The 16,521-nt window shown below is 41.1% G+C and overlaps 1 long non-coding RNA gene across 2 annotated transcripts in view; it reads right to left on the bottom strand.

Moving 5' to 3' along the window:
- Positions 1 to 10,814: 10,814 nt before the first annotated feature.
- LOC143175255 (uncharacterized) overlaps positions 10,815 to 16,521 on the bottom strand; it is a 129,821-nt gene continuing 124,114 nt past the window's right edge. For both annotated transcript variants that reach the window (XR_012999995.1, XR_012999996.1), the window contains one exon: positions 10,815 to 10,911. This is a non-coding gene — a long non-coding RNA (uncharacterized LOC143175255). The remainder of the gene's footprint in view (positions 10,912 to 16,521) is intronic.

Raw genomic sequence — 16,521 nt, 5'->3', positions numbered from 1 at the left:
GCAATTCGGGACTTGATCCGTCGAATTTCTACACGCTCCGCTGCGAGAGGAAAGGTAGGAACGGGGACATTTGATTCCCGGCTCGCTGCGAAGATTACCCCCGTCCACCTGGCGCACCGCAAACTGCGATCTTCGATTCCGACACGTTGACAATATAATCCGTACTGATTGCGATATCAAGATCTAGTAATTTCGTATCCTACTTTGCTCCCCCTTCGCGATTTTTCCGTTGAAGTGCGGAAGAAATGGAGACTAGTACTCCTCGATAATGGAAAGATTTAAGTCACGATGGGTGGGTTAGATCTTGCAGTTTCTTTTCAATATGACATATACATTATTAAATATCAGCAAATATAAATAAGTACATTATGTAATAGAAGAAGATTGCTATACAACTCATAGTTCAATAAAGTTCCATTTAACTTCACACGCGAACAAAATAAAACTTGCCCTTCAATCTACTACCCAAGTTCGACGAATTCCGTGCACGACAAGAAAAACGAATCTCTCGACGAGCGAATCGCAAAAAAGGCTCCCGAAGCATAGCCAATTAAATCGAATCACGCGGCGAGTTGTAACCATCAGCGTCCCCTCGCCCGGGGCGGAATCGCGGCGCGTCAAACGTGAATTCGCGAATGTACGCATAATCGAGAGGGTGCGAAGAACGTCACACGCACCGTGTCGGCCGCACGCGTGGCCGGTTCTCCATGTTCGCGCGAGATCGCCGTAGCTCGCTCGCGCCCCCTACGTGACCGGATTGCGGGGTCCGGCCGATTTGAAAGAATTGCGAGTCCATCCACGTAACATAAAATATAGTAAATCGGGCAGAGAGTAATGCCTAGCTCGTAAATAACATGACATATGTTCGTAGAAGGCACGGCTGGCATGCACGCGGTAAATCTCCCTCCCGAACGCGATCGATATAATGGCGGGCCGATTGCAACGTTACGCGCGTGCACCGATCGATCGTTGAACCGGCGAGGGCCGACTCGCAGCCGAACACCTTCACTCGCGATACTTCAAAAAGTTCCGTTGGACTTGAAAGCTGCCAAGGCCCCGACCTGCACCGATCAACGTCAAGTTTCCAGGACGTTTCGCGGCAAAACAGGGCTTCCGCCGCACCCCATCGCTACCCCTCGCTTCAGCCCCCGCAGTTCTCCCACCCCCTCTGCACAGTTATTCGGGCTACAGCGTCGCCCCGCACCTCGTTGTTTCCGGCGGTTACTTACGGACAAGGGGAACCGTGGCTTCCGTTTAAACTTCGCCGCTGCTTTCGAAGAAGTTCCTGGCGATATTCAAATATCGGTATCACGCGAAGATGGGAACGATATCGTTACAATGCTGATCGGAGAATGTCCGAGGGTTGGTTTCTTGGTTGATTTTTTTTATTTTTGGGGTGGAACGGGAATTTTGTTTATTTTGTGTAGGTTTTATTTGTTTGCTGGGGATTTGTTCTTGGAAGGTTGTTACTCAATGGGAAATCAGCGAATGTTGTGTGGGTGTTGTGGAAGAATATGGTGAATGAATTGGAGGATAAATGTTAGTGAATGTGGATGAAGTTTCAAGCTGTACTAAGTTTGTTTAGGTAACAGTATTGTAAAACAGATTAGCTATCTTGCGTACTATATTAGAATAAAAAAGTAATAAAATCCATTTGCACGGTCGCGGTAAAAAGTAGTTCAAATATACGGAGGAAGGAATGGCTCTTCACTGGGTTATGTTGTGAAAATAGGAAAACGAGGTCACAATAACATTTAATGACGCTTGAAAATATGCATGTTTTCGAGTGAATAAAAACGGTGAAACGAAAACTTTCAGCCTCGGAAAATTATAACGATACATATTACGATAAAAGCGAAGTATTCAGTTGATTATTAATTTCATGAAATCAGAGGACACTCCATTGTTTTAAGATTCTTGAAGTTTTCCTTACTGTCGCTTCAGCGCTCGAAGGTTCATTTCTGTCATGGTTTCGTAAAATTAATTTCCTTCGGTTACTTCATTCTACCATTCCATTTTTTCTTTAAATATTCACTATTTACATAAAGGATTATTATTTCATCGTTGATACACCATACTATTACCATAAAAATTACTCTTTGTAATTGTTTAAGCTATTTTGTGATTTTTGTATCATTAATTTGTTCAATGAAATTTCAAAATTTCGAAAATATCAAAGCAAAGGGGAATTTACATGTTTATTGTACAGCAGTGCATTTTATTATTGCCCAGGCAGCTGATATAGTCACTACCTTCGAGCCTTTGTCCATGTTTGATCAACATCGTAAACAAGTTTCCTGCAAGTTTCGCGCTGCGATGAATCAGCTCATCCACTGAGGGATCAAAGCCGAAGCACGCGTGTAAGGTTAATGTTCCTCGATTAGCTTGATCAATCGGCACACGTCTCAGAAAATGTTCCTCTATCGGCCGCAATCGTTGCCACTTTCATAAGCGGTTTCCCGAGATAAACGATCGGGCTTTAAAAAATAAGTGGAAATCAGGAAATTCATAGCACGCCCTATCAGATGTGGCTTTCTCCGCCTTTACTCTCTTTCATTTCGAATCACTCTGGCGCCAGAATTAAAACATCTAGACGGAAGAACGGTATAATAGGTGAGTAAATAATTTACTGTAACTATTTGGGGTAATTTGTGATGACAGGATTTTATCGTATTTAAGTAACTTAAGTAATTTTTACATTTAAACAGAGAATTTCTGTTTCAAAAAATTCGAACAATTCTAACGAAATACTTAGACTGGATAAATTAGATTAAATAACCCATGGTATTACATTAATTTCTAATGAAGTATAATTTATTCTTCAACAGTTCCTTACAAGTAACTTAAAATTCAGAAAGTAAAAATTAAAAACATAGCAATATATAATTTCTCCCATAGAACCAATATTACCATTTAACTTTTCCACTAATCCAGAAACTTAAGAATCCAGATTAGCAAAATCAAATTTAACTTCTATGCTTGAAACCGATTCCAATTCACCTTTCGTAAACAAGGATTCCACGAAAACAGAACCCTTCCGATGTCATAAACACATCGATACACCGAGGAACGCCCGTTTCCCGAATGAAGCGGTCGCAATGAGCGCAAGACACCCTGTATAACACGCGGAAGAAGCACGATCCGGGCGCGGCGAGATAAGGAGCGTTCATATGCAGAAAAATGCAAATTCTCCTTCGGCCGGAATTACATACTCGCCGGGATAAGTGTCTACGCGAAAAAAGAGTGGAGAGATCCGGCTCGCTACGGCCGAGATACGATCGCTTCACGGTGATTCAGGTAAAGCTTATTTAATTTTACGTTCCACGCCGTCCTGCCCATCACGCGAGATCTGACCCCGAGATGCGTGCGGCTGGCCTTGATTCGACGTAAGATTGATTAAAACTGATTGCTCAATTACTCGAAAACCGGGTTCGTTCCGATGGGAAATCGGGAACGATCTGATTCTCGCTGGTAGTTCATTAAATCTATTTGAGAAAGAGAGATCACGGCGAGAGAAAACAGAGGGGAAGAGGAAACGAGCGAACGGACGAAAGAAATTCGCTAATATCGTTACACCCCCGCAGAGTTTTAACGAGCTAAGACGCACCGCCGGTTCGTTAAGCGGCGAAACAGACCGGCGCGATAGTTTCGTTTACCTAAAGGAATCGGGGGAACTTGCTAATTTTCAGGCGATCACGGATCGCTCTTCGGAACTTCGATACCCCGCGCCAGTGGCGGCTTCTGTGCGATAACCGAGGCAAAAATATTTAGAGGTATCCTCGAAAGTTTCCTCGACACTACGATTTACTGTAGTTTCCTCCGGAAATAATATTAATTAATCTATTTTGTAGGTTCTTAAGACTTAAGGTGTTCGGAGTTTTAAGGATGTCTGCGGGAAGTTTGATGTCTGGACCAGCGATTGAATTTTCAATCGTATAATTAGTTCCGTAACATGAAGATTAACTAAGTCTGAAAGAATAGTGATTCAATGACTTGTAGAGACTCTGAAACTAAATAATAGCACAAATTGTGTACTCTAATCTTCTTCAGTATTTTAAAGTAACCTTAAAAGCTATTTCTACTTGCATATTAATCATAAAGCTTATTAATTCTTTCATTTCTCTTTATCTCTTTATTATGTAATTTGAGATATATTTCCTGTTTATTAGTATCAAGAATCCTGCCAATATCTCTATATGTAACACATTTTTGATCGGTCACGATTTAACTCGTGTTTTCAAACGTTATTGAAACACGAGACAATATAGAATACTGCGAAAGAAAAATATTCAAAGTGACATAAAACATATGTCCAAAGACTCATTTCAATTCATTGCGTATAAATAAAGTACATTGAAGTTTTGTTTCAACTTCCTTATTTAATTACAGAATAACAACCGGTGGCACAGGATAGCTTCTGCGTAAAATTTCCGATCAACATTTTGTTATCAGCTACTTTATTACCACAGAGCTCAGGTAAGTAACAAAAAATTGTCAACCGTTAAGGATTAAAACACCTGTTATCCGAGGCACCGTTTACACTGGCATTTCCCATAGAAAATCAATCCGACATTAAAGACGAATTCCGAGCCGCGAATGGTTAAACGAGAGGGGTTGATTTAACCCCGGTATTCAATCTAAAAGTGCTCGCCGCATGCCCACTCGTTCGGCACTCCATACACGTCCGTCGGACGATTAATAATTTTCCCTTTTTGCCTGTCCGGCCTCGTGTATACACACACACACACACGTATACACACGCACGGCGGGGCTAGGCCTGCGGGAGAAACGAGCGGGAGAAATCGCGTCCCCGGGTATAGCCAGTTTCATCAACCGATTTCGCAATTATCGAAGAAATAAGGGGACAATTGCATTTAGCCGCGACAAATCGCCGCGCGGAAACCCTCGACAGGCAGTGCATCGTCGGAAACGACGGCGAGAGGGCTGGAGAGGGGGGAAGAGAGAGTCGCGGGAGGAAACAAACAACCCCGGAAACGTAATATGAAGTTCCAGTTCCAGGCACGCCGGGAACGTTAATCTAACGGGCTGATGATGGCTGAAAACCGTTTCTACTTCATCAAGATTGGCTGATCGTTAGGGTGGCCGTTTCCCGAAATTTTACTGACTCTTGATTGCTTTCTCCTCCTTGTCCGACCTTTTCCACCGCCGACCCACCCCGTCTTCGGATCGACAATTTAATGTCACGGGGAACGAAGCGGACAGTCGCGAAACTCGTGGACGTAAATTCGATCAATCGGCGCCCCGACGAGCGCTGCGGCCGGTGTTGGCTTGAGTTCCACCGTTTTTACTTGCCTTTTTACAGCGACACGGAAATTTTGCTGATGGAAGTTCGGGGGCTTCCGGTGTTGGTCGCCGAATTGTGTGAAATGTGTGGACTGACAGTCACGATTGTTTATTAATGTATTTATCGAAGGCCAATGAAATAAAACGTGGTTGCGTGTTCTGTGGTTGCTGATTTCCATTCATATTGTAGATTTTAATGAAAGAAGAATTTGAAGAGTTTATTGTCTCGTTACAATAATTTTATTAGTTTCGTAATTATTTATCTGCAATTTTTGGGAGAGACGATTGCTTAAAATTAACGACACCGCGAGGAACGACTGGAAAATAGTATTCTGTATAATAAAGAATTTATCAACAACTATCGTCCAAAATCATTTTGAAAATCATTACCTTCACTTTCATTCGACTACAGTTAACACATTGTCGACCGGTCACGAGTTAACTCGGGTTTGCACTTGCATTAGCTATTTCAATTCTTGAAACGCAGGGCAATGTAGAATATTGTAAAAGCGAAATATTCAAAGTTATATAAAATATATGTGCAAAGTTCCATTTCAATTCATGTCTAAATAAAGCATACCGAAGTTTATGTAGATTTACTCACTTTCCTATTTAACTACCGAATAAGAATCTTTACTAACAATCAAAAGTTTACGTAAAATTACACACAAATCTCACCCTTATAGTCTAACAAGAAAGATTTCCCAGAGCAAAAGATCACAATTTAAAAAAGTATCTGTAACGAAAAATAAAAGATGTTCCCCACCAAACACCGATATAAATAATGAACACCCAATCCAGCGACGGAGCGCATCAGCCTGCACTCGCGCATCCACTTAGAAGCGCGTAGCCGCGGATGCGATGCTTGTTAATCAACGGAACGAATTTCCTTGACTAAGTCAATCAATTCCGGCGCCCCCGAGCCCGCGCGTGCCCAGCAAAATTACAGCGCACAGCGCGCCGCAAAGAATCTCGTCCAGAGATGAGTTTCATTAGCGGTCCCAATTGACTGCAGGATAGGGGATGAGGACGACGGCGGCGTCCCAGGTCGAACGGGCCGACTGACGGACGAAAACGGAGCCGCGGCAGGAAAAAGTCTATGGTAAGAGCGCGAAGAACCGGCGAAGGTTGTCAAGCGCGGCCGGGAAGTTGCCGCTATCAGCGAAAAGGGGTAAACGCTTCAGCCCAGTTGGCTAACGCGCCGAGAGAAATCGATGGTTAATGGACAAAGTTGACACCGTTGCAACATCCCGAAACTGCTTCGGGAAACTACCGACATTCGTTTCACTTAGGCTGCTTTGCTCGGTTCCTCGGCTTCCAACCTCTCCGCCTACCGACCTCCCAGGCATCCAGTTTCTGTGTATTATCCGTAGTTGCTGTACGGGAACCCGAAAGCATCGGCCTGGGAATTTTTTGTCGGAATCGACGGAATTTCGAGATTCGGAAATATAAACCACCGATGATTTCGAGACGTCGAAACGTACTTTGGGATTAGCTTGAAACGTGTCTTCGTTGAATAGTGTTTCATTAACAATTGCCGTGCGTGGTTTTCGTCTGTGGTTTCGAATTTTTTGGGCAATAAGTTTCCTAGGGTTTTAATGTATGTTTTAGTGATACTTTTTGTATTGAGTAATGTAACTTTTAATCACCACTCTACTATGTTTAGTAAGAAGTTTATGTGAACTCATTTAGATTTGAATAAAGTGGGGGTTATTTATTCCTTGCAAGACCCAAATGAGAAATTTTCATTGTTTGGGAACTGGTAATAAAAGGAGGAATTTCTATCATGGAACTGGATGTGCTAAAATGATGCAAGTTTGTTACTTAACTTTATTGATTTATAAAGTAAGTATCTAAAGAATATGAAATCATAACCAAACCAAATAAAGAGCGTATCTAGATATAATTATATTCGCCAAATACAGCTCCTTACTTTAAAATGTGGAACTGTTGTCAAAGGGAACTTTTAATTTTCTTCATTTTTTATGATCTACATTATCGAAATAAATTTCTAAGCTTGGAAGATAAATCCATCTACCATGTTTCTCGTATTTTCTGGGTCTCCTACATCTACGCCGCTGCTTATTCGTTCAACCGGCGACTTTTCGGTGGCCTCCGTCGTTGAATGGGATAGAATGAAGTGAAGAGACCCGCGGTTTCATAAATTCTTTCGTCGAGTATATTTAGGAAACCGTGGTCGTCTAGTCGTTGCCCGATGCGACGGAAAACGGGAAAACGAATGGAATTTATCGGGCACATCGGTGATCTGATTTTTGATGCGGAGCAAGGAAGATTGATTATTTGTGTGTCTTTCGGTTGCCGTTAGCATTGAGACTGTACTTTCTCTCTGTACGTTGTAAATAATGCAACAGCGTGGTCAGTGTTCCAGGTGGAATAAGTCAGCAATAAATAAACACAGTGACAAATATGTTTTGAGAAACTTCGATGGAAGCATGACTCGTGAAAATCTACGTTCTTCGTTAATTATTAACAATACGCTTTGCCAATTTTACGTCTACTACTAAGTATTAATCATAATATTTTGATTCTTATGATCAGCTTATAGAACGTGAACTTCTTGCAGTTTCTACTTCAACCTCATTTGATATTACAAAATCTCTATACCCAAAAATAATATATACAATCCAGTTATCTAGCTCACTCATTTTTCAAACTTCACTTTTCCAATTTTAATCTCTACGCATTAGCCAAACAGACGTTACATAAAGATTCAAATCGATTGAAATGCAACTGATTAAAAATTTCGTCGTGAATAGACGAGAGCGCTGATCCACGGCACAGCCGTAATATGTCAAGCCTATTTCCATATTGCTACGACAAAGGGTACGCTAAACACAGATCCGCGGCGCAAGTCGAATTCACACGAAAGGTCCACGAGTACAACCACTCCGAGCACAATCCAGGACTCGCAAAGGACTTCAACGTCAATAACCGCGATTCGGCGCGGCCTGTTTTCGTTTCACATACGATAACAGATGATTCAACCGTGAATCCGGCGTGTCTCCGCGCATTTAGTTCGCCGAAACTCGCGCGCCTTTCACCGGCGACAACGAAGAAAGGGTGGGCGCCGTCTCATCCCGTGTCCCGTAACTTCTCTCCCTCTAGAGATGAATATAAATAAGGGTATTAAGACAATAATACTCGGCTTGCATTAATTCGAGTTACGTTTACGGAGACTTATCGTCGCCGGCGCGAAATTAGGTTGGCCGCGATACCTGTCGTTCTCGCCACGTTGAACCGGAATCAACGGTGAATATAACGCCGCCTAAACTGACGAGCGAACGGCGTAAAGAACGACGTCCAACACGCGTCCGCTTTATGAAACCCGGCTGACAATAAGACTATAACTCGGATTTAGTAAGTTAATCCCTTGCGAAGACGAGGACGGGGGGGGGGGGGGTGTCTGTCACCCTCCCTTTTAATTAAAAGCGCAATCATTCTATCGTAATCCAATACTCGATCGCCTCCTCCCTTTCTGAACCGATTCAACCCTCTCCCCGGCTCAGCCCTCAAGTTAAATTTCCTAGAAAAAAGTTTCTACCTATCCAATCCCGCGATTTCGTTCTCTTCTTTTGCTCGAAATCGACTGTTAAATTCGCGGGAGGTCTACCAGGTGGAAAGTGAATTTGTCAAACGGCTGTCAGCGATTCTGCCTTGTGCGATGTAATTGTCTGGTGATTGTTACTTATTCTTGGATTTCGGGGATTCTGTAACGTCGGACGTTTATGAGCGATGAGATTGAAATATTATGTTCTTGGTATATTTAATTCGGTTATTATCGTTGATATTATTACGTTGTTCTGTTATAATAATAGAAATTATAGATGGATACTTAAATCAATATGCATGATTAACATTAGGTTTACAAATAATTATACAGATTATTTTATTGTTCCTACAAACATTGATATTCGTTCATTCAGATCTTAGGAATCGGAGCTATAAAAATAAAAAATTAAGGTACATATAATTGTATCAATCAAAATCAACGTAAATATTTCCCAAATAACGTTACTAAAATTTAATATGCGACACATTGAAATGTTCGATGAACTAATAAAAATGTTTGCAATTATCTTTTCTATTAATTACCTCCTATTAGCGCCATATTCCGAGAATAGATCGCAATGAATAATAGAAACACTCGAAAAGTTCTATGTAATATTAATTCGTCGGGATGTGCGAAACACCAGAAGTCGTAATTATCGTAAACGGTCCCTTTGAAGTACTAATAAAGCATTTACTGTCACTTCCAACCACGTGCCGCGCGATATAACCTCCGCTTTATATCTGAAACTCTCCCTGTCGTTTCCCTGATCGTCGTTCACGAATCAGTGGACGACTCCCGCTCGCTTTGTATACGTCTGGCACGCGTTTGAATTTTAAGCAGCACTCTTAGCCCACTCACTCAACTTTCCCGCTCGTTGATTATGCTCGAGTGGCTGCCGGGAAATCGCGATGACATTTTCGTACTCGCTGCCTCCGTGCTTCTTTCGCTATCGAAACTACTCTACGACTCTCTTCGCTCGAATTTCCCTTCTCTTTCGCTCTCGCTTTTTTCACGGGATTCTACCACTTCGGCTCGGATCACTTAATACTTCCAGTAACCAACGGATATGTTCGCGAGAGAGTCTACGTCGTATTCATTCGACTGAATTAAGGGTCGCCGGTAAATTTTGAACGTCCCTCGTCGCTAAAGTTCTTATCGCGATGTTGGTTTTCAAGAAAATAAATATATTGCAAATTGAAACTTTGTAGTTGGTGTTTATAATAAAATTATTCGAATACTTTATGTAAATTCTGTAATTATTTATCTAAGTAATATTTTGCTTTGTTTTGCAGGCACGATGTGTTTGTAACTGTCAACTGATAATGCGTGATTGTGTTGAACTGAATAAAATATTCCTCAAAAAGGTTTAACAGTATAAAGAATGAAAAGTGAATAAATAGAAGTTATGTAAATGTATTCTTTCATTATAATATGTATTTATAAATGTGATGCTTATTTGCGCAAAGCAAAGGTTTTTATGTTTTGTAGTTTATCAATGAACGTAATAAATTTTCCGTTACGATAAATTAATGTGCGCACACCGGTGTTTTATGTTTACCAGGTACACACTTGCACCGCACTAGCGTAACCTGAAGAAATTACACCGCGTAAATATGTGCTACAGATGATAAACACCGATAGAAGGCAGGAAACATGAAAATTACAGGAAATTAACAAGCGAAATTGCTAATAATAAAAACTGATTATTAAACGAACACTTCGATAGAAGTATTAAAGTATTTATAAGTTCAGGGGATGAAAAATAAAAAGTTGAATGAGTTTCCCTGAAAAATAATTGAAGCCAGAACATCCACGGCTATTTATGTATCTACTTCGGGTTTATCAAAGTTTCATAATGAAATCTGAATCTTGATACATGCTCGTTGAAGAAAATATGTAGAAACAGAATGCAGATGTTGTTTCACAAAGGCGAACTCACCTGTAAATCACCGCACTCGGACATGCACGGTCGGCACGCACTCCAATATCAATCGATGTCTTAAAGAGAATCCGTGATGTCGTCAGCACAGTTGATCCTGCAATCGTAAATAAATAAATTTAGAAAAGAATCGAATACGAGTCATACGCAACACGCAATCTTTTCATTTTTTAACAAAGTTATCATTGTACCTTCAAATACATATTAATCAACATGAGAATGGAGAAATTTTCAAAATATTCAATTTAATAAAACATTACTATTACCTAAGGTAAAAATTTCTATTGCAACTGATAGAAATACTCGAAGATTTATTTATTTCTGTATTTTACTTTACTAAGGTATAGATGAATAAAAGTTACACTTTTATTTATTTTTCAATGCAATTTTTAAATAAGATTCCTTTTGATATATTAATGATTCTAATTTGCCGTTTCATGCTTGATAAACAGGAATTCTGAAATAATTACTAAATTTGTTACGTTTTGATAAGGGGAACGTTATTTTGTAAATGAAAAAATGTACTCGGGAGTTTCTTTCTCCGTACGAAATGTTAATAAAAGTGCATCTAAATTCACGCTTGTTATTGCACACAAGGCGAGAACATCCTATTAGTGTCATAGCTTTCCGCTGGCGCAGTGAAAGCTGCTTAAACTTAATAGCTCGGAGTAAGCTTAATGTAAGGTGTTTTTATATATCTTGGTGTGGTATTTCGTGAAAATGAGTTTCACCGTGGCGACAAGAAAAATCAAACACCCTCCTGGTTTATCTCAACTTCTGCAAAAGCTACACGAGATAGTTGCAAGCTTTTAACGTATAAATCTTAAATACTTATTCTACAAAATTTACTCCTTTCCTTTCACAGTTTTAATGATCATTCTTTATTTACCTCGTTGTCGGTGACATAGTTTTTTAACGCGTAAGAATTTAAATTCTCTAAATTCGGAAAATTACAAAACTAATGCTCGTAAGTGAATGAAAATATTATTTAACAAATTAAGGAATTATTTCTTATCAAGAGAGAGAGAGATTTTATTAAAGTATCCGTTCGCGAATAATTCCTAAATTGAACTTAATCTATTTTAAATACACCTCTCTGAATGTACATCGGGGAAAAAAGTTTGAACTGCAGTTAAAGTGTTTGAAAAGCTTGGGAATATTTATCGTTTTAACATTTTGTACGATAAAATACACACCATTTTATATAGCTTTTTCACATGAACGTATAGCTGCGCGAATAACTGTGACGTTTAGGCGTTCCTACTTTGTATTCCACCCTGCCTGTGTATAAAGCCCACGTGCATATACAGGCGCAATTTATGTGTTCGCATTTTACACTCGTGCTTTTCGACATACTTATAAGCACAGTTCCAAACATTGTCTGTACTCATTACTGAACTGTAGATGTTGATGCAAGAACGTATTTCCAGTGCTTAATGAACATCAATTTTAGTAAAACAGAAACTTACGTCTGTATTAAATTCAAGATCAAATAAAAATCTTTAGTAAACTCGATAAAAAGACGTTCTTTGCAGAATATTTACTTTAGTGAATCCAATATTTAATTCTCTATAATACTCTACATTCTCAGCACTCATTACACACAGTTTCCCAAAATTCTAAAACCTTAGAAATCTTAGTTATTTTAAATCAATTTTCTGCTTCTACAAAATTTTTCCATCTGATTCTAATTTCTTCAAATCACCACGCAAAAATCACAATCATACAGCTCCCTATCCGTTTGTTACAAAGTTCAGCAACTTCTAAACAAAACAACTGTCCCCAAGTAAATACAAAGCACAACAGAACTCCGTACAACGTGATTAAAAAATTCCGTGTTATAGAGATTATTTTCTTTTCTGTACAACTTATTTCGGCTTGTATTGCTTTCTCATAAAGAATCTCATTTTTATCGTTGTTTCTCAATAATTTTTTAATCGCGTCATTGGAGGTTCTACTTTTAAGTATCCGATTTCATTCAAAGATAACAGCTCCCAGCGAAACGACACGGATCGACGAGCGTGTGACTTGATTTCATTAGTACAGTGAAGTGGCAGAGCCAATGAGGGTTGACTTCCGATTGAACTCGCAGATTTTCTTCGTGTAAAAGCTTCTGGGCTGTACACGTGAATCGACCTTGCTCGCAGCCTTTGCTGGCAAAAGGCTCGCCACGCGCGGAGCCCATAGGAGAGATCGGCGCCGAGTTAGTCTAGTGTGAATCGAGGTTTGTCAAACGGGTCCGATTCAGAGAATGCGTCCGCGGGTCATCCAACCACGAGATTCTTGTTCTCCGATGCGTGGTATCAGTACTCTTGGCCCATTCCCGCTCTTTCCTTGTCCAGGAAGCGAGTCGATTGCGTTTAATCCGTGACAGCTCAACCAGCAAGAATGGGACACTACGCGAAAAAATGAATCAAAAACGCTCGTGCGAAGCAATTTTGGCCAATATTTGGCTAACAAGTTATCGAACCCGGAAATTCAAAAAGTTATAAATCTTTGTGTGTAAGTAGAGTAAGTCAATAATTTTTGTCGTGGCCAATTTCATTTTGCAGGGGTGAAATCGCTCTTTGAAAACAAGTTCAAATTTTTCGAAATACTCCACTACCAACCGCTTTTGAAAAATCTTATTTTGCAATTTTGAAGGAGAACACGGTTTCACCACTTCAAATTGAAGCTCAGCACGAAAAAATGTACTTTATATACTTTATATACCGAGTTTCAAATTTTTAAATTCCCGGGAAGCTTCCCCTGTAAATGATTCTATATAATAAAATTGAGATTTGTTTTTGAGAAAATTCGATTGGTCACTTTATGCTTGTGTACAGAAATTGAACAACAGAATCATTCACGTCAGCTTTCGCTGTCGAGAAAACCACGCTTAAACATACACTCGTATTTTCAAGCTAAATTTTTCACAAAACAAGGTTTCTATCAATCAAATGCCATTGTAAAAACTCTACTCGCTCCGTTTTCCACGTAGAACAACTTCCACCATTCAAGTCGGCCCTATTCAGTCATAAGTCAGTAACACGCACACGTGCGCCATAAATGATCAATTCCAATTACCCCGAAGCGAGTCTCGGACGAAGAAGATTTACCGCGTGTTTCCGACTTATTTCTTCGTGTAAGAGCAGCCACGGTCGCGAGGAATCCCAAGTAACGTGATCCGAATGTGCGCGCTCCTCGAACTGGCTCAAACATTAAACGATTCAATTAAACCCCGTGGCCGATGTAAATTTCTCGGCGCCCGCGTACGCCGTTTATAGAGAGCAGAATGCCCGCGCGACAGTAAATTTCGGCCGTATTTCTATTCTCGTATCGCGCGAGAGTTATTAAGGCCTGTACACCGGGTTGCATTTAGCCGACACCCCATAAAACTGTAAACACGTTGTCGACATTGGTTTTATCGCGTGCTCATCGCGACCCGGCCGGCTCCGGTCGGATTCATATGCCGCCGCTTAAACTGCCCCATTGTTCGGACCGTGTTACGGAAAATGTTTCGAACGTTATTTGATCGAGTTGCCCTAACCCCGCGCGCGCGCGCACCCTCGACACACCTGCCCCCACCCCCGGCAACGGAGAAAGTAGACAATTTGATGCCTCGATAAATTTTAATATCGAGCGCAACCCGGTTGGAAATATTAAGCGGTGTTTGTGTAATCAATTACGGTCAAAGTTCATCCCGTCATTCGTTTCGCTACTTTGTTCCCCCCCCCCCCCCCCCCCCCTAGCGAGTAATGCACCTACACGGGCGAAATCAATTGCAATTATTGCAGTTCTGAAATTTCATGAAATTCACGGCGCGGGAAGAAAATATTGTAATGCTCGCCGGGACGATGAGTAATGGTTCGCGGGCGACGGTAAATTTTACGGTGGGCTGATGCGCGTGATTTCACTTTTGCGTAATTAGCTCGTTCGAATTGGTACAATTAGTCACTCCGCGGTGGTTTTATTGGGTTTCGTAGGTGTTGCGCGTTACAAAAGAAATGGTCTGTTAGGAAATTATTGAAATTGGAAATCTGTAACTTGGTGACGAAATTAATGTTAAAATCTTTGGAATGATCGCTTGGTATTCGTTCGATTGTGTTGGAAAGGTGTTACTGCGGTTGTATCGCAAGATTATTAAAATTGGAAATGTGTACTTTAGTACCCAAATTAATATTAAAAATCACTAGATGACTGGCCAAATCGAAATAAAGATTCCATGAATTGCGGCTGTTAATTTGAGTAATGTTACAACAAAAAATGCAACCAAATATATCAAAATACAAGTCATCAGCGCAACTGACTAATTCGAAGTGCGTTTTACAACATTCAGCACCAAAAATATTCAATAGACTTCAACCAACTCGCTTATTCCATCTATAGTCAAACTGTCAAGTGCAATGATACCTCGGACAAACGCGAAAACCATCGCCAAACTAAAAATTCACAAACTCAAGCATTAGGAACAGCACGGAAACTATCTCGTACAAATTGCACGCGCGGAAACAGTTTTTCCGGCGCGCGGCCATTTTCATCGGCGTCGCGACACAGGGACGGAACAAACGTCGGGAAAAACTCCCCGCTAGTAAATCGTTGCAGGCGAGTCGGAAAATAGGACAAAACAGTCCGCATACTCAATGAGCTGTTACAAACGGGGGAGCGGGCATCCGACTCGAGTTTCCACCGTTAATTATATTCCGGACACGACTCGAAAGCATTCAGGCTAAATCCCTATTAGCGAATTCTTCGCGTCCCGCTATAAATTTCCCGGCGTCAGAAATTGCGTTTCAGCTATCATTCACGTCCTCAACCGGGAACATTAGAAGTTAGAGCGTTGAACGGGCGTCCATATTGTCCCCGGGCTCTCCCATCAATCGTCTAATACACCGACTCGATTAATTCTCATTAAATTCCCGAACATGTTCAAGTTCAAGCTTACCTCGCCGCGTCGCCGCGAAAATCAGATTAATTCCGACCGCGATGCCGTCGCGGGCCGTCCGTTGTGTTGCACTTCCGGTTACTCGTTAGCCGGCATTCAAAGCGGGCCCCAAGAATGCAATTATACACGCCGCGGATGCAGTTTTACCGACGCGCGTTGTCGCCGAATTCTCCTGGCCGGACCCGCGGAAAATTAATCGGCGCTCCCCGTTCTCGCCGCTGAATGTTATCGGAAAATTCAGTTGAAACGTCGCTCGCCGCCCCTTAACGCGCCGGTTTCCGTATGAAATATTTTCTACTCGGCGGAACGGACAATGGGGCGACCGCTGCCGTTCGCGATGGGACTAATTGTAAGTACGCGCGGCTCACCTGATGCACGGTCTTTTTTCCCGTGCGCGACGTGCACCCATACACGGATGTTTCGGGCTGGGTTAATGGGAACGAATTGGTACCGCGCACTGCTACTTCTCGCACAATTGGTACATTTCGCTTTCGCTTTGTTTCGACGCCATTTCGCTTTTCAATTTGTGGTTTATTTCCTTGGGCTTTAGTTGCGTTCTTCGTGTACGGTTCTTGGCGGAAGTGTGTGTGTGTGTATGTGTTCATTGAATACGATAAATGATTTAATAATAATTACCAGGGCATTTATGAGAATTGTCGATTGTTGGAAAGATGTTTACTCGGGCCTTTGTTTTCGAACATTGCGTATTCGAAACTGTAAATGATTTTCTTGTGTTACTTTTCAACTGTTTTCAAGACGAACAACAATCTTTCTATTTCACCC

The sequence above is a fragment of the Nomia melanderi genome, chromosome 14 (genome assembly GCF_051020985.1).
Source record: "Nomia melanderi isolate GNS246 chromosome 14, iyNomMela1, whole genome shotgun sequence".
In the NCBI taxonomy this organism is placed as follows: Eukaryota; Metazoa; Arthropoda; class Insecta; order Hymenoptera; family Halictidae; genus Nomia; species Nomia melanderi.
The sequence above is the reverse complement of the archived record's forward strand: the minus strand, read 5'-3'. Positions and strand labels throughout refer to the sequence as shown.